Genomic DNA, 27,852 nt, shown 5'->3' with positions numbered 1-27,852 from the left:
GGTGGCAGATGGTGAAGCTCGCTTGAGACTTTTCAAGATTGCTGTAGGTGAACTGTAGTACAGGCCTTTAGGAATTTTCTAGCAAAGACTTGCTGTTTTCTGACAGTAAATGCTCTCCTTTTAAAGAGACAGACAGCAGTTTGTGCTGGGGAGGCAGCTCAACTGATAAAGTGTCTTCCACGCAAACATGGGGACTTGGGTTCTGTCATCAGCACTCCATGTAAAAAGCCAGACACAGTGGCATGTGACTGTCATCCCAGGATCTGGGAGGTGAGGCAGGACAGGCTAACTATTGGAGTTTGCTGGCCAGCCAGCATAGTAAGCTCTGTGAATTTAGTGTTGGTCATGGAATTCACTGGTCTAATCTTTCCCCTGTTCTTCCACAGTGCAGCTGACTTGCTGCAGTGGTGGGATGGCCTTTTGAAGACACAGTTGCAATGCCAGCTATGTGTCAATACTTCATGGGATTAGAGCATGGCTCACTAGAAATCTATGTATAGTTTAAATCTGCACCTGATGCATGATGCTCTTGTCTTCAATAGGAGGATTCCGGATGCAGAAATTAAGGGGTTATGATACCATTCCTAGGGAGACATGACCAAATATGTACTCAGGCCAGATATGACCTGATAACAGACTGAAGCAAAGATACTACCAAAACTCTACGTGGTGGAACAATGAGTTTTATTGGAGTTACATACAGGAATAGGCTTAAAGCTACTTATAAGACAAAAACACCTTAAAGATGGCTCCATCATCAATGGTCCATTCTAGCATGGGTGGCAGCTTATGAAAGCTAGAAACTCAGAGCTTATTGGACAAATTCTAAGAAGCTTGAGGGTTTGGGCAGCTTCCAGGCAGCTCAGCTGGTCCGAACTTCTTCTAGGTAGCTCAGATGGTCTCTGCTTTTTCCAGTTTGGCAAACAAATCTCTGCCTCTTCCAGGCAATTTGGGCTGGAACTTTTCCCTTCATCTCAGCTGACTGAGAGTCTTCTAGGAAGCTTAGCGTGTCTGAATATGTCTGTCAAGATGAAGAGTGGCTCAGTGGTAGAGCATTTGCCTTGTCTGAATTAGGCCCTAGGGTCAGTCTCCAGCCCTGGTCAAAGAAATGAACCAAGAAACACAGATAAGTAAACATAAGATCCTAAGGGACATTTTAAACCATGTTGAAGGAGCAAGTTGAATTTCAAGGGTAAAATGCATTTATTTTTCTTTTCTCACCATGTTGTGCCCATTGTCAGAGTTTAATAACTCACCATTTAAAGCAAGGCAGCCAGGAACCATTTGGAATTATGTCACAGGTGTGTGTGTGTGTGTCATGAATCTACTGTGAAGGCTTTCATTCTTTATCAGTGACATCCTTGACTTCGAATAACAGCATCAGAAATTCCTTCCTGAGCTTAGTTCACTGTCTGTAGCTCATCTCTTACCCCTCCTTTTAGCCCCCTCCCCCCAGGGGATGCTCAGGCTCCTGCCTGCATTTGGAAGGGCTCCCTGCACCAGCTGCAGGGGCTGGAATAAACACAAAGCTGTGGTGGTTTTTGTAGTATGCACTCAGCAGGAAGCCAGCCCCAGCCTGGTATGAAGCTCCCAGATTGTCATCTTCCATTCATAGCAAGGGACTCAGCATCTTTTAAAGGATGATTTATTGAAATGGGAGGTTCAGACTAGATGTGTATAGGCCAGAGAACTTTGTACTGAATTTTACTTCTCATTTCTGTGTGTGTGTGTGTGTGCGTGTGTGTGTGTGTGCGCGCTTGTGTATACAGACACACATGTGGAGGTGCATGTGTAGGCCAGAAGTAGATACTGTGTAGGAGGTGTCTGCTTTAGTCTTTCTTTCTTTCTTTCTTTCTTTCTTTCTTTCTTTCTTTCTTTCTTTTTTTCTTTCTTTTTCTTTTCTTTCTTACTTTCTTGATTTCTTTTCTTTTTTTTTTTCTTTTTTTTTCTTTTTTTTTTTTTTTTGAGACACAGTCTCAGTGAATCTGGAGCTCACCAATTTAGGTAGACTCATCAGCCACCAAGTTTCAGGAATCCTCCTGTCTCTACCCACCCACTCAATGCCATGATCACAGGTGTATGTTAGGACTCCTGGTTTTTATTTGGGTGTTGGGGGATCAGAACTCAGGTCCTCACGTTTGCACAGTAAGCCCTTTACCAAAGAAACAGTGTCCTCTGCCATTTCTGGAAATTTCTGTACCTATTTCCCAACTCATTTGAGAAGAAGTCAGCTAACACCCCACTCCCTTCTGCCCCCTTCCGCCCACCACTTCTACATTTGACTTTCCTTTTTATGGTTATTTGCCTGGTGGGAAAAACAAGCTCCACCCTGCACCATTCATTTATAGTGTCATTTAGCTAACTACCAGATGCTCAAGGTAAGCGTTTTTATTTTATAGGGTTCATGCATGTCTTTGGTGGCCAAGAAATTAGTAACTAGACCCTTCATTGACCCTCCAGGCCTCGTGTTAATGGTTGGTTCACTTAACTAACCAGCAGTTGCCAGCTGTATTCAAGGAGGCTAATAAATAAAAAAAAAAATCAGAGAGCAATAATTAACCTTGAGTATAAAGGTATTAACCAGAGGCAATCAATCACTTTGCCAGGCTTAGTAAACACTTAAAATGTATTAAAGGTCCCGGAAGGATTAATTAAGGAGCTGAGATCTTCTGTTACAAATAGATGCAATAAAGGGTCAAACACAACTTGCAGACTGATGATGGTTCAATATAAGCCAAGTGGTAGCTAGACGCTCTCCACTGTCAGAGCACAGCACTTTCTCATTGAGGAGTCTGACATTTGCATATATGGAGATGGTGTGTGCACATGTGCACATGTTCAAGTGGAAGCCAGAGGGCAATCCCAGATGTTGTTTCTCAGGTTGTTGTCTACCTTACTGTTTTTGAGACAAGCTCTCTCAGTGGCTTGGAGCCTGTCAATTCATCTAGGCTGGCTACCCATGGAGCTCCAGGGGTCTACTAGTCTTCGAATCCCCAGCACGGAGATTACAGATACGCGCCATCATGTCGGGCTTTTGAAATACGTGTTCTGAGATTAAAGTTGGATCATTATGCTTGTATTGGCAAGCACTTTACTGACATAGGCATGTCTCAGAGCTGGGTTTCTAATGTTCCTAAACTAGCATTTCTCTATAAGGTATATCAGAGAATGATCCTGTCCCCACACACAGCCTTGGCATTCTCTGCTTTAGCTGATTTGTTTCATCATTCGAGTAACCATAATAGTGAAAAGTCATGGTCCCCCTTGCAGAATTGCTCCCTGTATAGGTGATAAATGTTTGCACAGTACTGAAAAGTGTGAGATTATACAAGCTTTACCAACATATTGTATAGGATTGTTCCTAACAGATATGCTGAAATATCACTGACATAGTACCCATGTGGCCTACATTTGGTATGAACAATTCGACTGGTTTTGGCATGTATCAGCATGAAGCCATTTCTCCAGTCACAATGGGGAGCACTCCATCATCCCAGGGTTTCTTGTCCCCTTTGCAACACACCTTAACCCTTTCCAGGCAATCACTGATATTCCAGCCTATATAAATTAATTGGTGTATTTAGAATTTTAAGCAAGTGAAATTATGTAACATTCTTCACCAATAATAATAATAAATAATGTGTGTGTGTGTGTGTGTGTGTGTGTTCAGTGCTTGACATGAAACCCAGGGCTGCACACACACGAGGCAAATCGTCACTAAGGTATGCCTCCAGTATATTTTGAATCTTGAGTTTTGTAAAAGAAGCTGTAACTGATTCTTATTTATGACTAATATCTATATATCTCTATCTATCTATCTATCTATCTATCTATCTATCTATCTATCTATGTCAGTTTCTTATCCATTAACCTGTTGTTAAACATTTGGATTGATTCAAAGTTTTGGTTCTTATAAAGAAAACTGACGTGAAGCTAGAGACATCTTGGTGGTGAAGAGCACTTGTTCTTGCTTAGCATGAGAAAGTTTGGTTCTCTGAACTCCTGTCATGTAGATCAAAGCCACCTATAATTACAGCTCTTCTGGTTTCTGCAGCCACATGAACTCATGTGCCACGCACATAATTGAAAACAATAATTACATAATGCAATACTTTTTAAAAAAATAAATAAGGCTGTCATAAACATTTGCACACCTGGATTTGAATGGACATAGGAATTTATTTCTTTTGCAAAGTGGCTCGTTTGGCACGCATATTTGTGACTCTTTGTTTATCTGTTTGCTTCTTTTGAGACAGACTTTTATGCATTCTGGGAGAGCCTAAAATTCTTTATGTGGCTGGTGTATATCTTGAACTTCTGATCTCTCTCTCTCTTTCTCAATCTCTCTCTCTTTCTCTGACACACACACACACACACAGACACACACACACACACACACACACACACACACACACACATACACACACAGACACACACCTTACCCTGGTCTGAATTATAGATTTCCATCATCATGTCTGACTACATTTAACTCTCTCTCTCTCTCTCTCTCTCTCTCTCTCTCTCTCTCTCTCTCTCTAACATTAATTGATTAATTGATTTTGTATATATGTCTTGGGGTTTGTGCATGTCACAGTAGAATGTGGAAATCAGAACACAACTTGCTGGAGTCTTCTCTATTTTCACATGTGAGCTTCAGGGATTGGATGAAGGTTACCTTTACCCACTGAGCTATCTTAATGGCCCCATTTTTAACTCTTTAAGATTAAACTGTCAGCCTGTGGAAATAGCTCTTCATAGGACCAGCCTTAGCATTCATGATGGTGTCTGAGAGTCAGTCTGAGTACTGGAAAGAGGAAAAGAGGAAAGAGTTGGAGGAGGATGCCGAGGAGGAGGAAGAGCAAGAGGTTTTTAAAAAAAAAATTAGGAGAGGGAGAGGAGAAATGTGGAGTGAGGAGAAAAAGGAGAGAGAAGGAGGCTCTTCTCCTTTAACATTTCAAGCACCCATATATGATGTTTTCAGACTCTCCTGAAAATCAATATAAAATATTGTCTTTATTTATAATTGCCCTTACTCTTGGGAGAGGGCCTAAAATGTAAACATTTATCGATGATGCATTTCCAATATGGCATTTTCATTTTCTGTTTAAGTTTGGCCTTTAAATAAGCTCCTCTTTTTGCCATTTGGTCTCAATTTAAGAGAAAATGTTGTTATTCGCTGCAGTTGTTTGCTGCTTCAGGAAATAAATCAATTTAACTGGGAATCTCTCCCCAGCTTCTCAAATCTGTCCAACTCAAAATCTTACTCCATAAGTATCACTCGTATCTTTCTGTGTGCTTGTTCTGTGATTTGACTAGTGAATGTCTTCTCCTCCTCCTCCTCCTCCTCCTCCTCCTCCTCCCCTCCTCCTCCTCCCCCCTCCTCCTCCCCCCTCCCCCTCCCCTCTTCCTTCTTCCCCTCCCACTTCCCCTTCCTCCTTCTTCTCCTTCCCTTTCCCCTTCCTCTTTCTCCTCCTCCTCCTCTTCCTCCTTCTCTTCCTCCTACTCCCTTCTGCTCCTCCTCCTTCCAACTCCTTCTTCTTGCTCTTTTTTGAGACAGAGTTTCTCTATGTAGCCCTGACTGTCTTGGAACTCTCTCTATAGACCAGACTGACCTAGTACTCATAGAGATCCACCCACCTCTGCCTCCAGTGTGCTGGGATTAAAGGCATGTGCCATCACTACCTGAGCACTAGTGACCTTCTGTTTGTGTTTCCCCCACATTTTCCAAGGCTGCTTTGAAATCTTCCCTTTGTTACCTCAACTTCTTACACCTAGCCATCCTTGGCTCAGGCTGAGAAGCAAGTTTGCCCAGGAGATCACTCTAAGCCCCTGAACTTTTGATGAAGGTTGTGGAATGTGTTTGTGTTAGTTACTCTGCTCATTGTTGTGACAAAAGTATCTGAAAAGAAGGATCTTAAGGGCAGATGGGCCTTTTTTGGCTCACAGTTTAAAGGCTACAGTCCATCATGGTGGGAAAGGCATGGATCTGGGAATATGAGGCTGCTAGTCACATTTTATCTGCACCCTGGAGAGGAAAACAGACAGGAAATGAGGCAGGGTGCCTAACCTCAAGTCCCCGCCTCCCCCGCCCCAGTGACTTACTTTTTCCAGTGAGGTTTCACCTCTTAAAGGTTTTGTTTTTCCAAATCTGCACTGCCAACTGGAGTTCAAGTGTTCAAACACAAAGCTTATGGGGGACATTTCAGATTCAAACCAGAGCTGAGACCAGGCAAATAACCACGTGTGCTACAGAGCTGAAGAGACACACTTCTTGTCAGGACTGGTAACAAGCTTTCCAACCTGCTACTTAATGTTTGTGTTGTTCCACGATCTACTCATCATAATGAAACAGTGTCCAGGCACACTGTCTGTTCCTCTCATCTCTCTATTTCTCAGCAACAGCCCTCCCAATTCTGTTGTTAATGGTAGAGCTATATCAGTAAACACAAGAATGCCTACCATAGAGAATCGTAGAATTTCAGCAAAACATTCACTATCCCTCGTGCTTCTCTTGGGGGGAAATACAGCCTAGCTCGCAGCACAGTTAAGTGGATTTGTAGCTTCTCGTAAAACTAGACCTAGTGAATGTTGACTAATGAATCCATGGTGACCTTGCATGGAGCAGGGGTTGAGAGAGAGGACTTTAATTCCTATTCCGTGGGACTTTCTTCCTTGTTTTCTCATAATGAGATGGTGAGGAAGACCTAAACTGATAGTATTGTATGCAAAAAATCCTCTTATATAATTCAGAAATCTAATTTAAAAATTATTACTCCCATTGGGAATACACACAAACCTACCATAGTGCTGATTATAGGTAAAGAAGTAAAGAAGTTGTGCATACATATGTACATATGTGTGTATGTATGTATGTATGTGTGTGTGTGAAGTATGTGTGTGTGTATTTATGTATGTGTGTGTATGTATATATGTGTGCACTTGTGTGCATGTGTCTGTGGGTGCATGTACCCATGAATGCATGTGTGCAGGTCCTAGGAGGATGTTGGATGTCTTCCTGTATTATTCTCTGCCTCATCCCCTTGAGACAGGTTCTCTCAATGAACCAGGAGCTCAGTGTTTTTGGCCCCATTGCCCTAGCACTAGGATTGCGAGTGTGCTCCAGCACATCTGGCTTTTAAAAAAATGCATATTTTGGGCATCAAACTTAAGATTCTCATGTTTACAAGATAAGTATTTTAATCAACTGGGCTACTTTTTAAAACCAAATTTCTTTTATTATAGCCTTCTAGTATCTCCTTTTTAGATGCCGTAGGGGCATAGGACATGGTCACTGGACAGAAGGAGCAAACCACAGGAAAAGATTAATTGGCTTTAAATTAAAAACAACAAATCACTGTCCTGGAACTGAGCTTCATAGACAAGTCTTAGAAACATGTTTGGCTTCTTAAAATTTTTTTTCTCAAAGGACAACTTAATTAAAAGTGACTTGAGGATAGGATGGGGACAAACATTTAATAATTCCTACTGTGTGCTAGGCATTGTATTTTTTTCCTACCCCAGATGGTATATGGTATTTTTTCCTCTCTCTCTCTCTCTCTCTCTCTCTCTCTCTCTCTCTCTCTCTCTCTCTCTCTCTCCTTCTTAGCCTCTGTCTCCTTCTCTCTCTCCCTCCCTCCTTCCCCCTCCCTCCCTCCTGTCCCCTTTCTCCCTTCCCTAACTCTCCCCCCTCCCTTTTTCCTCCATTTCTCTCTCTCTTCCTCTGTGTGTGTTCATGCAAGTAAGTATAGTGGCAAGATGTTGATGCCTTTCTCAATCACTTTTTACTGCCCCCTCTCCCCCTTTTATAAGTCAGGCTCTCTCACTGAACCTGAGGCTTGCCATTTTTGCTAGGCTAGCCAGTGAACTCCAGGAATCCTCCTGTCTATAAGCCCTAGCTTTGGATGTGCTGGCTAGTTTTTCTCAACTTGACACAGCTAGGGGAGACTTGGAATGAAAATGCCTCCTTATGATGGGTCAAGTCTGTGGAGACATTCTTTTGATTCATGATTCATGTGGGAGATACTAGCCAACTGTGGATGGTGCCACCCCTGGGCAAGCTGTCCTCAGTTGTATAATAAAGCAAGGTGGTAAGCCCTGGGGAGGAAGCCAATAAGTAGCATTTTTCCATTACCCCTGCATAACTACTGCTTCCAGGGTCCTGACTTGAGCTCCTGCTCTGATTTCCTTCACTTATTAGCAGTATGGACATATATGCCAAATAAACCCTCTTCTTCCTAGGTTTCTTTTGATCACAGCAACAAAACATAAATAGAAACAGGTCCATATGGCCACACAGAACTTTTTCCATGGGTGCTGGAGATCTGAATTCAGATCCTTCCGTTTGTACAACAGATGCTTTGCCTACTGCGTTGTCTCTCCAGTCTCTAACCTCTAATTTACAGACAAGGAAGCTGAGGCCCAGAGAAGGCCAATGACTTAGTTACTTACTGATTAAGAGAGAAGTAACTTGAGGCTCTGCTGGGCTTAGCCCCAACAGATTCTTTTCATACAATTATACGATAGAATTCCTGAACAGAATGATACACATAGCAAACCAACAAAATAAATTGTAGAAAAAAAAGTCAGATCTACTCCTCTAAGTGAATGAATTCTAGCAAGTGGTGGGACAGGAAGAATTCTTGCCTCTACTCCCAGCCCACTACTGAGCAGGCAAAATAATCACTGGTCACAGGATAACCATGAACTCTGCATAACTCATTAGCTCTTATTGTTTAGTCTGATGACATATGACAAAAGAATTTGTTCCAGATGTCAAACCAATGCAATAGAGTTAAACAGCATACACACACACACACACACACACACACACACACACACACACCCCACACACACATCTCCAGCAATGGAAATCTCAGAGGCAAAGGAAGTAGATGCTTAAAGCCAGTCACACTGCTTGAAGTGTCCCCAACTCTGGTAGCCTCCACATCTTAGTCCCAAGACCATTTTCTGTCTCACCAGTCATAAATTATTTGTTCACTATTCTCAATGTTAATGTCTTTTCTGTTTTCTGAACTTAAGGCACTTGAAGAGATTATTGAGATAAATTCCTTGTGGGGTTTAGTACTGTGGAAACGTTTTATCTCCAAAATATATAGACATAGGTATGTATTTGTCACATGAGCTCAACAGCCAAGTTCAATGTATCTTTCTCTTTTCTTTTTTTCACTTTTTTGCTTGTAAGATGGCTCAGGGCCCAATTTTGTACACAAGAGCAAAGCTCTATGAGGCCTCATTTCCTCAAAAAACTATAAACTGCATTACTCAAGGTTCTTTAGAGAAATAGAACCACTAAGCTACATGCAGGCACGTCAAAGGGATGCTGCATTTTAATGCACACAATACTGTTATTGTGGAAGAAATTTGCTCTTGTGACTATGGAATCCAGGAGGTCTTATAATCTCCACTCCAGAAAAGGATGCAGGAGAGATGGAAGCCTGTCAATTTGAGGTCAGGGGTCTGAGAACCTGGGTTAGAGTGAGGAGGCTTCTGGGATAAGTCCAATAGCTCCGAGAGCTAAAAACCAGAAATTCTTGTGTCTGATGTCAGGAGACAAAATACAATACAACTAATAAAAAGAGGAAGGAATGTGACCTTTTCTGTCCCTTCACTTCCTGTCGGAGCCCTCAGTGTGCTGGGTGTTGGCTGCCTGAAATAAGGAAGGTTTGAGCTAGTCTGTTTTCATCGCTGGGACAAGACACTTGAGAAATTAACAAAAATGGCGACAGTTTATTTTAGCATGTAACATCAGAGGTCTAGGTCTAGCACCTTTTAACTCTGTGATGTGGTGAAGTAGGTAGTGAGGAGCATGGAATAGAACCAAGATGATCAGTTCATGGCAGACAAAAGGGAGTGATGGGGGAAGAATGGAAGAGAGTTAGAAGAAGAACCAGAAAAAGGATGGGGAGGATGGGAGGAAGAGAAGGGTGGGGAAGAAGGCAGAAGGAGGGAGGGGGAGGGGGAAGAGGAGGGGGCAGAGGTGGGAGAAGGAGAGGAGGAGAAAGAGAAGGGAAGGGGAAGGGAAGAAAGAAGAAAAGAGGATATTAGGAAATAAAGATTAGATAAACCCTTTTAAGTTTTCTATTCCTGTCACTGTGATAAAATACTCTGACAAAAACAAATTAAGAGAAGAAGGGTTTCTTCAGACTTCTAGTCTAAGTTCACCATGGTGAAAAAGCCAAGGCAAATGGGGTCTTGTGGCACTCAGTCACATGACTTTCTCAATCAGCAAGGGAGAGAAAAAAACGAGCACTTTAGTGTAGGTACCCACCTCATTTTCTCCATCTTGCACACTCCAGGATTCCCTGCCATGAGATTAGATAATCCCCGACAGGTGTGTTGGAGGCCTGTCTCCCAGACAGTTCTGGATTCTGTGACTCTGACAATTAACACTAACCACCAGGCTTTTCAAAATCATGAGCTTGGTTGTCCACTTCCTCTAAATGAGCGTTACTCCTCACAGTCCATTTGATGGTTCCACCTCTAAATGCTGAGATCAGAGGCACACACAGCCATTCCTGGCTTGGCTTCTCCTTCTCTTTCTTTCTCCTCCTCCTCCTCCTCCTCTTCTTTCTTTGTTTTTGCTGAGTAAGGGGTACTCAAACTCAGATTCTCCTGAAAACATTTTTCTTTTTTTCCATTTTCATGTGTGTTTGTGACTGGTCCACATGTGTAGGTACATGTCCAAGGTTGATACTGAGAATAATCCTGAATTACTCTCCTGTCTTATTCACTTAGGAAAGGTCTCTCAGTCAAACTTAGACTTTAATGATATGACTGGTATCATGTTTTAAATGATAAATGTCTTGCATAGGTTCCTATATTTGAATAGATGATCCCCAGTTGGTGGTGCATTTGGGAAAGTTATGACAACTTTAGGAGATGTAGCCTTGCTGGAGAAAGTCTGCCCCTGGGGTGAGCTTCGGTGGTTTACAGCCTCACCCTACTTCTGGCTTGTTGTCTCTGCTTCCTGTATGTGGATGAAATGTGATCACTTCTAAGCTAGACCACATCAGGAATAATTCCCTTTTGCAATGCCCTCAAAGATTTAAGATTATGTATTTTATATGTCATGAGATGGTCTATCTAATAATGCCTTTCTGTAACCAGATCTGGCTCATGCAATCTGGGCAGGAATGTCACTGAATGCCATTTTGTTCTCAGTGTCAAATGCACAGTGCCCACCCAGACCAGACTCTATGAGGTTATATTAGCTTCCTTCACTTGGTCCTGGTGGCATTTCTAGGTTTCTTCATCATAAAGACACTATTTCTCCTTTGTGATAGGTCACTATTTGTTACAGCATATTTTGAGACACCAAAATCTTATGTATCACCCAGTCTGCCTTGGAATGTGTGTGTGTGTGTATATATATATATATATATATATATATATATATATATATGCATATACATATACACAATATACATGTTTTTGTGTGTATATATAGTATTACACATAAATATGTAATATATTACATACATATGTAATATATCATATGCCATATACCACATACTATATACCATATATACCATGTACCATAGAGCATATCTCATAGATCATACTTTATATATATTGTATGTATTATAATAACAACATATAATATAATATATAATATGTAATATATAATGTATATTGTATGTAATATGTTATACATATTACATATATGACATATATAAATGTTATATATGAATTTTAGCCATAAAGGAAGAGTTCATGTTGTATGCAGGAAAATAGCTACTGCCTACTGAAATTACTCACAGTAAGCCTATCTCAGACAAATGTTGTCTTCTGTTTTTTTTGTTCCTAGATTTCTCTAAAATGGTGTATGTGATGGGAATCAAATGGTAGATTTTTTTTTTTTAAAATTGCCATTCACACTTGTTGTTTCACTAACGAGACTTAATAGAAACAACTTAAAGCAGGAAGCACTCACCTTGCCTTGCAGTTTCTGAAGACCAGCCCATGACTGTGTGGACCCATGTGCTTGGGAAGAACATTGTGTCAATGGCAACTCACTGCATGATGGGCAGAAAGTAAAGAAGGTTGGTGAGAAACAGGAAGTGGCCAATATGGCCAATATCCCGGACGCTCACTTTCTTCAGTTAGATCCCACCTCTCAAAGATTCCAGAGCTGTCCAAAACAGTACTGTTACATTTTTTTAAAATATTAATTTTACTTGCATGTGTGTCTGGGTATGTATGTGTACATGAGTACAGGTGTTCGTGGAAGCCAGAAGGAGGCATTGGATCTCCTGGAGCTGGAGTTACGGATGCTCATCTCCTGATGTGAGTGCTGAGGACCAAATGAAGGGCGCCTGGAAGAGCGGGAAGCTCTCTTAACCACTGAGGTGGTTATTCTCCAACCTGGTCATTTTCTCCAACCTTGGTTATTCTCTATTCATGCATTTATTGTATCCATATAGACTCAGAAGGGCTCATCTTACTTATTGCATTATCATCTATAGGACAGAATACATATATACTGTTGTGAAATCATATTTGTTTCAGCTTAGTTCCACAGCGGCATGGATTCAGTGTTTACAGCCTGTCTGTTTACCATAGTAATACTGTTCATTTCTTGGTTGGCTGAAGTTTATCATCCAGTATTTTTTAACAAGACCCTATGGGATTTAGAGTCTCTAAATTCATACGCACTTTAAAATATTTCCCCCCTTTCCCTCTAACCACTTCATTGAGTTACAATTCACATACCATACAATTCAGCCATTTGAATTTTCCAATTCAATGCTCTTTAATGTATCTGGAGTCAGGCAGTTTTTACCAGAATCAATTTTAGGACATCTTTGTCAATCCACAGAGGAACCGAGTAACCAGTCAAGTCTTCCTATTCCTCCTAAATGCCCCAGATCTTGTAACAACAAACAAACAAACAAACAACAACAAAACAACTAATAATTGTGTGAATTTTGCTATTCTAGACTTTCCTTCTTTTTTAGTTTATTTTATTATTGGGTTTTTTTTTAAGACAAGCTATCCTAGACCTCACTCTATAGACCAGGCTGTCCTCAAACTCACAAAGATCTGCCAGCCTCTGCCTCCCAAATGTTGGGACTAAAGCATGTACCACCACCACTCGGCTTAGATTTTTCTTACAACTAGAATAAGACAATGTGTAGTAATTTTTGACTGGCTTCTTTTACTCATCATGTTTCCAAGTGTCGCAGCTTCGTTTCCCATTCCTTTATCAAAATGTGGGAGACCGTGTCTATTTAGACTCACAATTCAATCCCTGTGTGAAAGTCAAGGCAAGAACTTTGAACATGACATCCACATTAATAGAGAATAGATAGAAATGAATGAATGCATGATCACTTGCTTATTTGTTCTTAAGCAGCTTGATTTTTCCACTCTTACACAATTCATAACCCATGCCTAGGGAATGGTGCCACTCATAGTGGGTTGGGTCTTCCCACATCAATTAACTTAGTTGAGGCAAACCCCCACCATCACATAGATGCCCACAGACCAAACGAACGCCAGCAATCTCTTATGGAGACTCTCTTCCTAAGTGATTATAGATTGTACCAAGTGGATCATAAAAGCTAACCATCACATCAAGATTCATTAGTGTGATAGCTCGTTTATTACCTTTTCATGTTGAATAATATCATTTTGTTTGCTGTTTCATATTTTATTGATTAATGAGTTTACACTTGGGATATATGTATGTATGTGTACGTGTGTGTGTGTGTGTGTGTGTGCTATCTATAAACTTTTCTATGGTATGTTTTCATTTTTCTAGAACAAACACATTGGAGTGCAATTTATGGATTATATTTGGGTAAAATATCCTAGAGTATTTATCATTTTGAGAGCTACCCAAGTGTCCTATGCAATAGGTCTGTCTGTCAGTTTACATTCTACCAATATCATAGGAGTTTTCCATTTCTACGCCAGTCTTTATTGTGATGACTGGTCTCAGTAGTTAACTTGATGAAATCTAGAATCACCTAGTAGATGGGTCTCTAGCAGGTCTGTGAGAGATAGTCTTGATGAAGTTAATTAAAATGGGAAGACTTGTCCATAGGTACCATTCATTGTATTGGGTCCTTGGAGTACATAAAAAGGAGGCAGTGAGCAGAGCACCGGCATCCGTCTCTCCCTACTTCCTGACTGTGGATATAGTGAGTAATGTCACTAGTTCCCTCATGCTTCTGCCACCATGCCTTCTCAATTGTGATGAATTTTACCCTGGAACTCTGCACTAAGATAAAGCTATCCTCCCTTAAGTTGCTTTTGTGAGAGTATGTTATCAGAACAACAGGCAAAGTAATGAAGATGGTTTATTATAAACCACCATGTTGGATATAGAATACTATCATATTGTAGTTTTGATGTCCAGTTATTTGTTGGCCCCTGACCTTAAGTATGTTTTAACCTGTTCCTTGCCCTAGGTTTAATTCTGGAAAATTGCTTGTTTACACTGTATAACTTTTCTTTTTAAAAGCTTTGTTTTTAATTGTTTGTATATGAATGTGTATCTGTCTATGAGTATATCCACGTAAGTACAGGTGTCCACGGAGTCCCAAAAGGGAGACATATCCATGGAGTCGGAGTTCCAGAGCACTAGGAGTCACCAATATGGGTGCTAAGAACTGAATCCAGGTCCTCTTCAAGAGTAGGAAATGCTTTTTAATAATGGAATCATCTTTCCAACCCCAATGGCCTATTTTACACTTAGGTTATTTAACACCAACTCCTGGATTCTAACCTATTTTTAAAGCTTATGAATAAAATTCCTTTGTTAGATACATGATTTGCAATTGCTTATTTTAAACACATTGGATGCATTTCTCCACTAGCTTTATGGTGTCCTTGAAGGCATATAATCTTTGAAGTTTGCAAGGAGATGAGTTATCTGCTTTTCCTTTTGCTGCCCATGCTTTTGATGTCATGTCTAAGAAACCATTGCCTAGTCCAAGAGCATCCAAAGATGCCCCTCATGTCTATTTCAGTCACAATTATTGTCATGCATGTTTGTATTACACATCATAATCAGTAGCTCACCTGATTCTCCTTACACAGTCCAGGATCCCAACTCAAAGGATGGTACCATCCACAATACATCTTCCTGTCTGGATTCACCAAATCAAGATAATCTCCCACAAGAATGCCTAGAGGACTGTCTCCCAGGTGATTCTGTCATCAAGTTGACAACTGAAATTAGCTATTACAGCAAGGATGACCTTTAACAGGACCCCTCCACCTCTCAGGTAGTGGGATTTCAGGTGTGCACCAGCACATCTTGCATTCCAGCTTGTATTTCATCGCACCATTGTCTCTCTAGATCTTTAATATTGCTCGTATTTCTGCCTTCAGCTCCAGTTCTTTATAATGCCCCATTAAACATCCTTTTGAATGAAGGCTGGGCAACTCCAGATCTGTGCTCAAAGACCATATTTTCCTGTATGACTTTTTGATGTGCAATCTCCCTTTCTCTATTTTCTCATACATCCTTGCACAGCTCCTGTTTACACTCTGTCTTGGTCCTTTTGATATACAGTTTGTATTTGGTTGAAATGAGTTTTTCCTGGGCATATCATTTATGGACGCACTCTGGGCTGCAAAGAATAGCAGTCTGTCTGTTCTTCATTCTGCTTTTCAGTTCAGAAGTAACTCCCTGCTTTAAGGTGGAACTTCTGTGAACTCTTTAGTGTCTGTGTGAGCACACCTTGACTCACCTGCACCAACAGAGGTGAGCTCACACTTCAGGATTTCTTGTCCATTTTATATCTCAAACTCTCTCAAGTTCAGAAGAGTGTTTCTCTCTCTCTTTCTCTGTCTCTCTCTCTTTCATTCTTCCTCCTTCCTTTTTCCTTTCCTCTTCCTTCTTCCTTCCTCCATTCTTTTTTCCTTCTTCTTTCCTTCTTCACTTCCTCCTTCCTTCCTCCCTCTCTCCTTTGTCTCTCCTTCCCTCCTTCCTTCTTCCTTCCTTCCTCCCCTGCTTCCTCTTTCTTTCTTTCTTTCTTTCTTTCTTTCTTTCTTTCTTTCTTTCAACTTTATATGGTTCTATGTTATGGGGAGCTTTAATTGTCAACTTGATACAAGCTAGAATAACCTAGGAAAAGAGCTTCAATATAAGGCTGTTGACATTAGACTGGCTTTTGGGCATGTTTGTGGGGGATTGCCTTACATTAATTGACAGTAAAAGACACAGTCCACTATGGAAGAAACATTCATTGGAGAGGAAATTTTGAGCTATATGAATGTAGAGAGCAAGATGAACATAAGCAAGCAAGCAAGCAAGCAAGCAAGCAAGCAAGCAAGCAAGCAAGCAAGCAAGGGAAAAGCATGCGTTCATCTCTTCTGGTCTTAATTGGAGAGGTAGTGTCTAGCAGTTTGAACTCTCTGCCTTGAGTTCCTACAATGGATAGATTTGTAACTACTTGCAACCTGGAGTTGTAAGAGGAAAATACCCCCCCCTTTCTCCTGTAAATTTCATTTTTTTTTCTAGAGTATTTTATCCCAACAGCAGGAAAGAAATTAGGGTACTATAGTACTGGAGATTAAGCTCAGTCACATGCCCTTCAGGCAGGTGGTCTACCATTGAGTTATAGCTCTTTTATTTTCTATTTTGAGACAGGGACTCACTAAGTTGTTCAGGCTAGCCTTTAACTTAGCAATTGTCCTGCCTCTGTCTCCTGAGTACTTGTAATTGCAGACTTATACCACCAGATCTGGGAGACTATTTTAGTACTCTTGAGCACATGTAGGAAGAAAGGCTTTAAAAAATGACATTTCTGGTTATTTGGGAGGCATAAACTCTATAAGGCTTTAATTTTGTTCTTTATTTACTCCATATGTCCAGCTTTTTTTTTTTTTTTAAAAAAAGCATATTGCTCTGTACTCAGGAAAAAAAATGATGCATTAAAATATGTGTGTATGTGTTTGAGTTTGCATGTCTGAGACATTTGTAATGTACATACCTGTGACATTGGGTTCCCTATTCAATTATTCTCCATATTATTCCCTTTAGACAGGGTTTCTACTTTAAACTGGAGGAGGGGATGGCAGCCAGCAAGCCCAAGGAATAATCCTGCCTCCACACAATGAGGTGCTAGAACTAAACCCCTAGCTTTTCATATGGTCTGTGGGATTTGAACTCTGGTTGCCATGTTTGTACAGCAAGTACTCTAACCCATGGAGGCAAATCTCATCTCACCAGAACCATATCAATGTCTTGTAGTAAAAAATCAGAAAGTCCACGTGGCTACTGCAGAGGTAGAGATAGACCTGAGTGAAGGGGGAAGCTGGATTTACAAGGTGCTTCCTCTAAAAGGCATGGCAGTGATGGGCAATGACAAGGTAACTGAGGACAAGCAGAGAGCTGAGACCTAGCAAGGGCAGAAAAACCACTGTCATTAAAGAGGTCAGCAGGTCAGGTAGAAACAATCTGGAAGCAAAGCTGGGCCAGGAAACTCCTGTACAGTGGGGTTATTATGATAATGTGATAATTCTTGTGGGAGAGCAATCTGAGAAGCACAGAGCTTAGGGAAATAGCCTGGATTTCTCAATTGTGGAGATGGTGAGTAAATTTCAGTCTTCTCTTTCCCTTTTCCAATTGTTTGGCTCCTTCCTAGCTCCTGGCTCAGGGGTCTCAGGGTACTGTAATGGCATTAGCCAGGAGAAGACTGAGAATGGACACAGAGAGAAAGATACAGGCAGAACTCTGGAATGTGATAAACTGTTGTTTTCAGAGCATGCTCAGTTCCACCCCTGGAGTCACATAGAGAAAAAGGCATCATTTTCGGTGAAAGCCCACTGAGCATGTCACCTCATTCCTATCAGTCAAATGAGGAAAGAGAATGATATTCTGAGAACCCTGCTGGTGGCTGTCTCTCTCCCCCAGGATGAAGCCATACAGTGAAGATGACACCGGGCTCTCAGAGATGGGGTTATGACAGACAGCATCTGCTCTGAGTCATTCATGGACCAAATGGCATCAGCAGCATCTCTCGGCATCCTTCTGCTTGGGGATCTCAGATGGAGGACATTCCAGACACCTTGTAAAAGAGTCTGGTGTAGATGAGCAAAAGCCGCCTTAGCTCTACATACATATACTGTGGTAAAGTCATACAACATCACACACACACACACACACACACACACACACACACACACACACACACACACAGACTTACATGTACACACATAAACACACACACACTGAATAAAATGCCAAACCTTTCTTTTAAAATTATGGTGGTTTGAATGAGAGTGCCTCCCCCCCCCCCCCATAGGTTCACATGCTTGAATACTTTGCTCCCAGTTAGTGGAAATATTTGGGAAGGATGAAGAGATGTGGCCCTGTTGGAAGTGATATATCTCTGGGAATGGGCTTTGAGGTCTCAAAAGTCTCTTGCTACTCCCAGCATACTTTTCTGCTTCCAATTTGCAGTTTAGTCTATCAGCCCTTAGCTAGTGCTCCAGCCAACTTGTCTGCTGAATGCCCAATCCAGAGCTCCAGTGCTATAGACTCTAGCCCTCTGAACCCATAAGCCCAATAAAATGCTTTATTTTATATGTTGCCTTGGCCATAGTGTTTTATCACTGCAATAGTGTACTGGCTGGTTTTACCCCAATTAGACACATCTAGAGTCATCAGAGAGGAAGGAGGTTCAGTTGAGGAAATGTCTCCCTAAGATCCAGCTACAAGGCATTTTCTTAGTTAGTGATCAGTGGGGGAGGGCCCAGCCTGTGTGGATGGTGCCATCCCTGGGCTGAATAAGCCATGGGAAGCAAGCCAGTAAGCAGCACCACTTCGAGGTCTCTATATTAGCTCCTTCCTCCAGGTTCCTGCCCTGCTTGAGTTCCTGTTGCAGCAATAGAAACTTTAAGACAAATAGAAAAGTAACCAATACAAAGACATGAGAGCCTAAGAATTAACGAGAGAGATTCCTCAAGTATGTGCTGTGCCAAGGCAAGTCCTGAGTTCCATCCCTAAAACCCAAGGAAAAAAAGCCACATATGGTGGTGTGATTTTAATCCCAGCATCAGGGTGGTGGGGACAGGGGGATCCATGAGATTTGGTGACTGAAGGGACTCTGGTCAGCCCACTCTGGTAAATATGACTCTGGCAGGCCTTGCAAAAAAAAAAAAAAAAAAAAAAAACAAAACCAAAAAAAAACACAAAAAAAACAAAAAACCACCACCACCACCACCAACAAAAACATTAGATTACATTCCTAAAGCTAGCCTATTCCACTAAGGCCTAGTCTCTTTTTTGGCCACTTCCTCCTCTTGAGGCTGACTACCAAGGTCTAGCTATCAAAGTATTGAAAAAAGTCCAGCAATCAAAAGGTCCCTTTGACTCATCTAGTTAACACACCCGCTCAAAATTAAACCCCTCATCCTGACACAGGGTTTCCCTCTTTACTTGGCTAAACCACTATTTGTCTACAGGTCACTCTGTGTCTCTCAATCCAGAGGCAATCCTTTGTCCCTCTCCAGGACAAATATCCCTGTCCCCATACCTTACTCCCTTCCGTGTCTCCCTTATCCTCTATCTCCTGTCTTTATCGCTTATCTCCTGCCCTCTGTCCCTCTGAGGCAAATGAATCTCCTTTGTGCTGAAAATTTGTCTTGGGGTTCCTGAGCCGATACTGTTTTCTTACACTGACTATGCAGTCTTCCCTTCCTGATGTATTCCAGCCCACTGAGAGACCCTGTCTCAAAGTACAAGGTGCATGGAACCTGAGGAATGATGTTAAGGTTGACCTTCATCTTTCTTGTGTGCATACAAACACTTGTACACCCTCCTCCCCAGTGTGCATGTATCCACCCCTCCATGCGCATTCAAATATTCTACCACTAGTGGTACCACCGAACTTCTTTATAAGAGTCTGTTTATTTAGTGCATGTGTTACTGTGTGAACAAATGAGCATGTATGTGGATACCACAGCCCATGTGTGGGAGTCAGATAATGGGACCTTCAGGTTTAAATTCTCTCCTTCCATCATTTGGATTCTAGGAATTGAATTCAGGAGGTCAGGTTTGGTAGCAAATATCTTTTCCCATTCAGCTCTTTCTGAATGACCCTGGCTCCCCATTGTCTCCTCAGTGTGAGGCAGATCTCACTAAGTTAGTTACTCCGGTCTTGCTTTGAACCAACTTTATAACTTTGGCAGGTCTTGAACTTTGGATCTTCCCACATCAACCTCCTGGGTAGCTTCACTACAGGTTTGCGCCTCCAGTTTGGGTCTGCGTTTATGTAGCAGGTCTGACTTTGCATCCACACATTGCTTCTTCTGACTGGTTTCTAAACCTTACTTTTCTTACATAAGAAATGAAATACTAATTCTGGAGAATTGGCATACTAGTTATGAGCACTTGCTGCTCTTGCAGAGGACCTGAGCTCTATCCCCAGTACCCTTATCAGATGGATCACGACCACCTATATATCAGGTTCCATGAGTTTGGATGCCATCTTCTGGTCTTTATGGGTATCTGAAGTGTGACCTCCAAGGAAGGGGATACCCACACTGTAGGGAGACTAAGAAGATATCAACATTGTCTATGTGCCTAAATATTTTAATCTTCCTTCCTTCTCTCCTTCCTTCCTTCCTTCCTTCCTTCCTTCCTTCCTTCCTTCCTTCCTTCCTTCTTTTCTTTCTTTTCTTTTTTCCTTTTGCAGACATAGCCTGCTACCCATGTATGGAAAGAATAGTATTTACCAGATGGAAATCAACTCTAGATAGTTAGTAGTAGAGAGCAGAAATTTGTGTTTTATGTAGCAATATGTTCTGAGCATCCATATATAGTAGAATCTTATTAAAGATTAAAGAAATTAATCATCTTTTATGTGCTAAATATTGTGCCATGTGGCTTTTCTGGCTTTAATTGTATTTTACATGCTGGAAATATATCAGTCAGGACAGGACTAGTTATGCTACTGTAACAAATAGCTCTCCAATCAGTTTGTGGCAGCATGTGTTTCTTACTCATTTATACTGCATGTGCGATTGCTGTCTAGCTGACAGCTCAATCTCTAAGTTTTCTTACTCCCTAACTCAGGAGTCAGAGAAGCCATTGTTGCCAGTCAAAGCGAGATAGATAACTAGAGATAGAGATGATAAATAGAATAAGAACAGGACACGAGGTGAAGAGAAAAGAAATGGAGATAGTGGATAGAGATGGTGTAGATGGAGAGAGGGAGAGAGAGAGGGAGAGAGAGAGAGAGAGAGAGAGAGAGAGAGAGAGAGAGAGAGAGAGAGAGAGGACAGAATGGGAAAGAGGAAGGAACAGAGAGAAGGAAAACGAGACAGAGAGTCACAAAGGGTGATGGAGAAGGGAAAGAGGGAGCTAGACTGATAAAGTTATAGATGGGGGAAAGGGAGGGAAGAAGAGAAAGCTAGAGAGAGAACTAGGAAGATGAACAAAGAGAGTGAAAGAAAAGCTGGAACACAAGGGAGTACCAGAGATGGAGGTAAAGAGAAACAGACACACATAAAGGAAAGGGGCAGGAAGAGAGTGAGAGCCAGAGTGAGAGAGCTGTTAGCTTCAATCTCCAAGTAAGATGGGTTAAAAGCTGTTTGTATTTATTGGCCAAATATGCCAACTGGTCATGCTTGAAGTCAAAAGGCACAAGATGAAGTATGTGTTTCTGTCCAGAGGCTGGAAGAACAGTGGGATTTGTCTGAACAGTCCTTTCTTTCTCCCAAGAGCACAGACCCTCTCCTAGAGTAACCCAGCTAGGTGTGAAGGATTACAAACTTTGAGTGACTCTTTAGTCTACATGTTTCTACCATCTTCCTGGGATCAAAATGTTTGTTTTCTGAAGGAGATCTGATTTTCCCTATGTTTGGATAAAACCAATTGCCAGTACTTACAGACATCAGGCTGCCAGTTCGTATAGACATCAAACTCCAGCGTGAGCTGAGTCCTGGGCCAGAAAGATCTCTGCAGAGCCACAGGAGTTCCTGCCTGGTGGGGTTCAGTAGCACTAAGAAGCTGGCTTTGTTACTCTGAAGTGGCACAGATGCCCAGGCTGCCTGAATCCTGGTGCCAAATGGTGTCTGGATTCATTGTGGTCAGGATGTTTCATAATCTGGGCAGGCATTCTTGTTGGTAATTCAAATACCAGGCTGGCTTTCCAAACATGACCCTCTAGCCCAGCTTCCCAAGCGTCCATGACCCTACATAAATAAAATGTGATCCTGTGATGGGTGCTCCAATTCCAAACAACCTTAAAATTTTCACTCATTATGAATATGAGGCTGAAGAGGTAACTCAGTTGCCAGCCTAGCTGAATTGGTGAGCTCCCAGGTAGTAAGATGTTCTGTCTCAAATACACAAGACGAATGGGAACTGAGGAAAAACTCACATGGGCGTTCCTCACAAGGTTGGCTTCAATTTGCACACACACACACACACACACACACACACACACACACACACTTCTATATACATATGAACATGCATGCAGACGCTTATAAATAACCCTTAAAACATATATTTATGTTTATCTCCAAACAGCAGCATTGCATGACTACCCACCACAATCAACTCTGCATTAAAATTTTTGTTTGAGATTTCATTTAATCCTCAAGCCAGGAGCTAGTTAGCAAATAATTTCAAATACCAGGGCCACTTATCAACTCAGTTAGCCTCTGCTGGCCATATGGTTTGTCACAGCCACAGAAGGTTTCCATTTGTATCATAAAAACCATAGACAGAGCTGGAGAGTTGGCTTAAGGGTTAAGAGCACTTACTGCTCTCCTAGAGGATCCAAGTTCAGTTCCTAGCACCTCTGTCAGGTGGTTCAAAAAATTGGGGGCTAGAGAGATGGCTTGGAGGTTAAGAGCTCTGGCTGCTCTTCCAGAGGTCCTGAGTTTAATTCCTAGCAACCACATGGTGGCTCACAACCATCTGTCATGGGATCTGATGCCATCCTGTGGTGTGTCTGAAGACAGCTACAGTGTACTCATATAAAATAAATGAACAAATAAATAAATAAATAAATCTTTAAAAAATCACCTATATTTCCAGCTGCATGGATGTGCCACCCTTTCCTGGCCTCTATGGGCATTGTGCACACACACACACACACACACACACACACACACACACACACACAGGACCAAATTTTGTGTTATTCAGAGTTCTCAAGAGAAACGGACCCTATAGTGAGGGGGGGGGGGATGGAGAGAAAGAGAGAGAGGGAGACACATATATGTTTATATGTTTATACTTTATTAAATCAGTTTACCTTAAAATAGTGACAATAGTCATCGCATACCTGAGAGACTAGACTCTTGGTCACCCATGAAGCCGTTGCCTCATTAGTCCCAATTTGGCACAGAAGACTTGGGGTTTCCTGGAGAGCCACCGGTCCTCACTTAACAAGAGGGTGAGCTTGTCCACAGGTTATAGTTTATTAATTCTTGCACTATAGACTTCTGTGAAGGAAGCAGGCTGTTAGTTCTCAACTTACAGGTGAGAGAGCATAGTATAGAGAAGAGGCTGGGCAACTTTGAGCAACAGCAAATAGAAGTGTAAAGGGACCTTGGGGTCCATCTGATTCCAGTACTATCCTGAAGGATTTCCAAAAGGGAAATATTCCATCTGGAGGGTGGCTGTTAAGACTAAAGAAGCAAAACAACTTATAAGTTTCTGGAAGTTCCTGAAACTAACAAGAGTCCCAAGGGTATGTAAGTCGCCTCTCCAAGGTTATATACACAGTAAGGATTGCTGGGGAGAGGAGAGACCCTTGTACCAGTGGAGTTGCGTAAAAGTCAGGCAGGGAGCTCCTGGGTTCCGGCTCTCATGAGCTGTCACTGAAGGTGGGGTTTGAAAGATATGTTTACAGCTGCTTTTGAGTTGCCTTGGCTCTTATAAGTCACCCCTCCCTCATAGTCCTATAAGTAACACCAATAGACTCATTGGGTCACAAAGTTGAACTTTGGTGTTCCTGTCATGTTAGCCTGTTATTGGTTCTGTGTTTGGGATGAATATGGGTTAGTTGGTCGTTTCCACAGGTAAAGTATCACACAGCATGTACTCATGCGTACATTCATGTAATGCTTCTACATGAACTTGGGCCTTGGTACGTCTAAAGAAGTAGAAATGGAAGCTTTACCCAGAAGCCCTTCTAATAGTTACTATTAAGAGTTTCTCCTGAAGAACTAACTATCCCCATGACCGTGAGGTTTTACTAATATCAGGCAGAGGAGTCATCTATTGTTTGTTTTACTATATTATACAATGTATGGCATTGCTTAACTCTCAGCTGCTGACATTATTGGTAGAGGCCATGAAAACCTTAGGAGATGTGCTTTACTGGAAGAAGATGGTGACCAGGGGGCATTTTACAGAGCAGAGCGTCTCTTCCCAAGGAGCCCATGGAGGTCAGAAGACAGGCTCTGGAGTAGTCTCTCATCTTCTACTTTGTTGATCTAGTTCTTGCCTTCTGTTCTTTGAAGCTATGCACACCAGGCTAGCTAGCCATGAACGTGTTCCCTGCGGCTCACTGTAGAAGCTCTGCATCCCACTCCTACACCTGACTTTACAGGGCTTCTGGGTATTCAAACTCAGGTTCTCATGCTTCTGTGGAAAGCCCTTCAACCACTTAGCCGTCTCCCCAGTCCATTCCCTACCTCTGACCCATGTGTTTCGGAGCTTCTCTAAAACATGAGGTGAGCATTATTCATCCTACTGGAAAGGTGATTTCTCCATTTGAAAGCTTTGCAGGGTTAGAGAAGGTCTCAACATGTGACAACCTCGGTGGCCTGGCTGCCCTTGGCTCACTGCCCCTGCCTCCTTGGTTCTGTTCATCTTCCTGCAGTACCTTGCTGATCTGTCATTCCAGAACCATCTCCTGTGCCCTTCTCCATCACCACCTCCAGCTAACAGCCTCTTTCCCTGAACTTTATATAAGCTGGCTCCTTCCCAAGGCCCCCTGGCAGCTTTCCCAGTTACTATTTTCTATCTGCCCAGCATCTCCCAGGTTCTCCTCTTAAGCTCTTATCTCTTTTTTGGCAGCCAAATGCCCTCTGTTTTATTCTCTCCCTTGGGCACACTCATACTATGGAACAAAGCCGAGAGATTGTTCACTTTCTTAACAGAAGCTGTTTTGAATTCAGCCCCAGCTGCTACACCTTTCAGAAGTGAGATGCCTCCCAGAGCAGATGGCTCAGCAGTGGCTATTTTAAGCCCCAGAGTCACAAGAACACACCCCAAAATAACTCAGTTCAGCAGGGGTCAAATGCAGAGCAGAGCTGCTGGCTTCAGAGAAAGCATGACCTCTAGCTTTCTGGAGTCATTGGCTAGGTCAGTACTTGGGGTTTCTGGTTAATGTGACTTTTCAGTGCAGTTTCTCAGCTGATGTTTCCCATCTGACTTGACCACACGCTCAGCTTCAATTGGGGAAAAAAATTTCCTCTGGCTATGATGATGCCAGAGCCTATACTCCACCAGTCTTTGTAGCTGCTACCAGACTAGCATCAAGAGGATTTCTCTTTGCCCCTCTGTATCACCCATCTCATTGTAGCTCTGAGGTAAGAAAATACTTGGGAAGATGGATTAGTTAGTTAAGTACCTGAATTTGATCCCCCAAACACTTGCAAAGATCCACTCTCTTATTTATATTTCTATCAATGTGATAAAACACTCTGACATTAAATAGCTTAAAAAAGGAAAGAATTTTATTTGGTTTATACTTCCAGGTCACAGTCCCTCACTGAGGAAAGTCAGGGCAGGAAGTAAGCCAGGACCTTGAAGCAGAAACCATGGAGGAATGGTGTTTACTAGCTCATTCAAAAGCTTGTGTTTAGGTAGTGATTTTTTTTTGTATAGTCCAAGAGCATTTGCCCAGGGAATGGTGTCACCCATAGTGGGTTAGGCCATCTTACATCACATTAGCAATAAGATAATCCCTCACAGACTTGTCTGATTTGGTCAGTCTCTCAATTCTTCTGTCTCAAGAATTTCTAAGCTGTATCCAGGTGATGATTACAGCTAACTTGACCAGTTAAGTATCGTGGCATAGGCTTGTAAGCTCAGATCTTGGGGGGCAAAGACAAGTGGATTCCTATGGCTTAGTCCTCAGACAACCTATCTGAGTCAATAAGCCTTAGCCCAGTAGAGAACTCATCCCAAAAAAGAAGGTGGATAACTCTTACAGAATGACACCTATGGTTCAGTTCTGGCCTCTTTATCTGTACATGGGTGTACACATGCATTCTCTCTCTCTCTCTCTGTCTCTCTCTCTCTCTCTCTCTCTCTCTCTCTCTCCTCTCTCTCTCTCTCTCTCTCTCTCTCTCTCTCTCTCTCTCTCTCTCTCTCTCTCTCTCCATCTCTCTCAGAGAAAGAAAGATGGGGAGGAAACTAGCTTGAAATGCAATGGCCTGAGTCATCAGTTATCTACTCCCTTCCATGTCCTTGAACTTGGCTAAAGAACAGCTAACCTGAGCTCAGCCTTCTTGATCTTGGTTCCAAGTCTCACATTTCTTTTTCCTGCTTGACATAGCTCTCATCTCACTGGGCCAAGGGTATCTCTTAAGAACATCTGCTAACTGCAGCTGTGGAAATTCAATAGCAAACGTTTGATCACATCTGCATAGGCAGAACCTTTTTTGTATGATCCTGCCAAACTGTCATTGGCCAGAACAGTTTATGAAGGAAGCCTGTCATCAATCACAGGAGGAGAATCACACCACACAGACCATGGTAGGATGGAGAGAAGAGTTGAGATCAGCATCACCACTATCACATCTGGGCTGCAGAGAATTGGCCATGGAAGCTGAGTAGAGGAGGAGTGGCCAAGGTGACACCTTGCTTTCCCTTTTTGGAATGAACATAGATTATCCTTCATGTATTTATAGAATGGATGCCCACTTCAGTTTATGGACTAGGATGTTTAATGTGATTGAATTATTTAAATGGGCTTCTAAGAGTTTTTGAATTATTCTATTCTATTCTATTCTATTCTATTCTATTCTATTCTATTCTATTCGTGGTTTTATATTTGTGAAGTCTGTAAGTGATACAGGACAAAGGGAGCCCCTTTAAATAAAATGAAGCTTTTTATTTGCACATCTCCGTCCCTGCATGTAGGAGTATCTCTAGTTTCAACAAGACCAAACAAATATGTTTCTATCATTTTCAAGAAGACAACAGCAAATGAGATGAATGTGGTTCTATTGTGAGGGCATAACACTGGATCTGTGGGCTTGCAATAGGGCGAGGGGGCGCCCTACATGTGAGATTTTATGTATAAAGACTATACATAACCACAATAGCCATGTGGTTGTTATATCCCCTTAAATAGCATACTGAGTCTTTGGGATAGGGGTTCTTCCTTCAAGGTTATAGTCAAGATGCAGTGGCTTCTGCCTCTCAGAACTCTCTATCCTGCCTTCATCACTGACTTCTATAATTTATTCAGTGCATTCATCATCATATGAAAATCTTTTTTATGTTTTAAATCAGTATATGATTTACAGACTGTATTATCTGGATAGATACAAATATTGAAAAAAATTAAATCTTTGGAGTGGAGAGATGGCTCAACAGTTAAGAATATATCCTACTAGTCCAAAGGAGTGACTTTGGTTTCCAGTATTTATGTTGTCCCAATGCTTTGCAACTCTAGCTATAGCGGATCTAAGGCTCTCTTCTTAAACCAGTTATAATTCAGCAAATCTCAGTAGTGTAAACTCTTTTGTCTGTTGAAGTAACAGAAATGTATTTTTTTTTAGATTTTTATTATTTGATCATATTTACTCTTCCCAGATTTTTTAAAAACACATTTGAAGTCAAGTCCACTTTGTGTTGTCAATATATTCTTGGATAGGAGGCCTTCTTCTGGATCC

General features: G+C 41.7%; 1 long non-coding RNA gene across 2 annotated transcripts; it reads right to left on the bottom strand.

Moving 5' to 3' along the window:
• Positions 1-663: 663 nt before the first annotated feature.
• Positions 664-21,971, bottom strand: LOC143437861 (uncharacterized). 2 transcript variants are annotated; one of them, XR_013107079.1, is made up of 2 exons: positions 21,871-21,971; positions 664-1,096 (listed from the first exon to the last, which is right to left on the bottom strand). It is a non-coding gene; the product is annotated as an uncharacterized LOC143437861 (long non-coding RNA). The 2 variants fall into 2 exon arrangements; XR_013107078.1 differs by lacking the exon at positions 21,871-21,971 and adding an exon at positions 11,954-12,035.
• Positions 21,972-27,852: the final 5,881 nt, after the last annotated feature.

Source organism: Arvicanthis niloticus, chromosome 24, assembly GCF_011762505.2.
Source record: "Arvicanthis niloticus isolate mArvNil1 chromosome 24, mArvNil1.pat.X, whole genome shotgun sequence".
Lineage (NCBI taxonomy): Eukaryota > Metazoa > Chordata > Mammalia > Rodentia > Muridae > Arvicanthis > Arvicanthis niloticus.
Note: the sequence above shows the minus strand (reverse complement) of the source record. Positions and strands in the feature narration are given on the sequence as shown.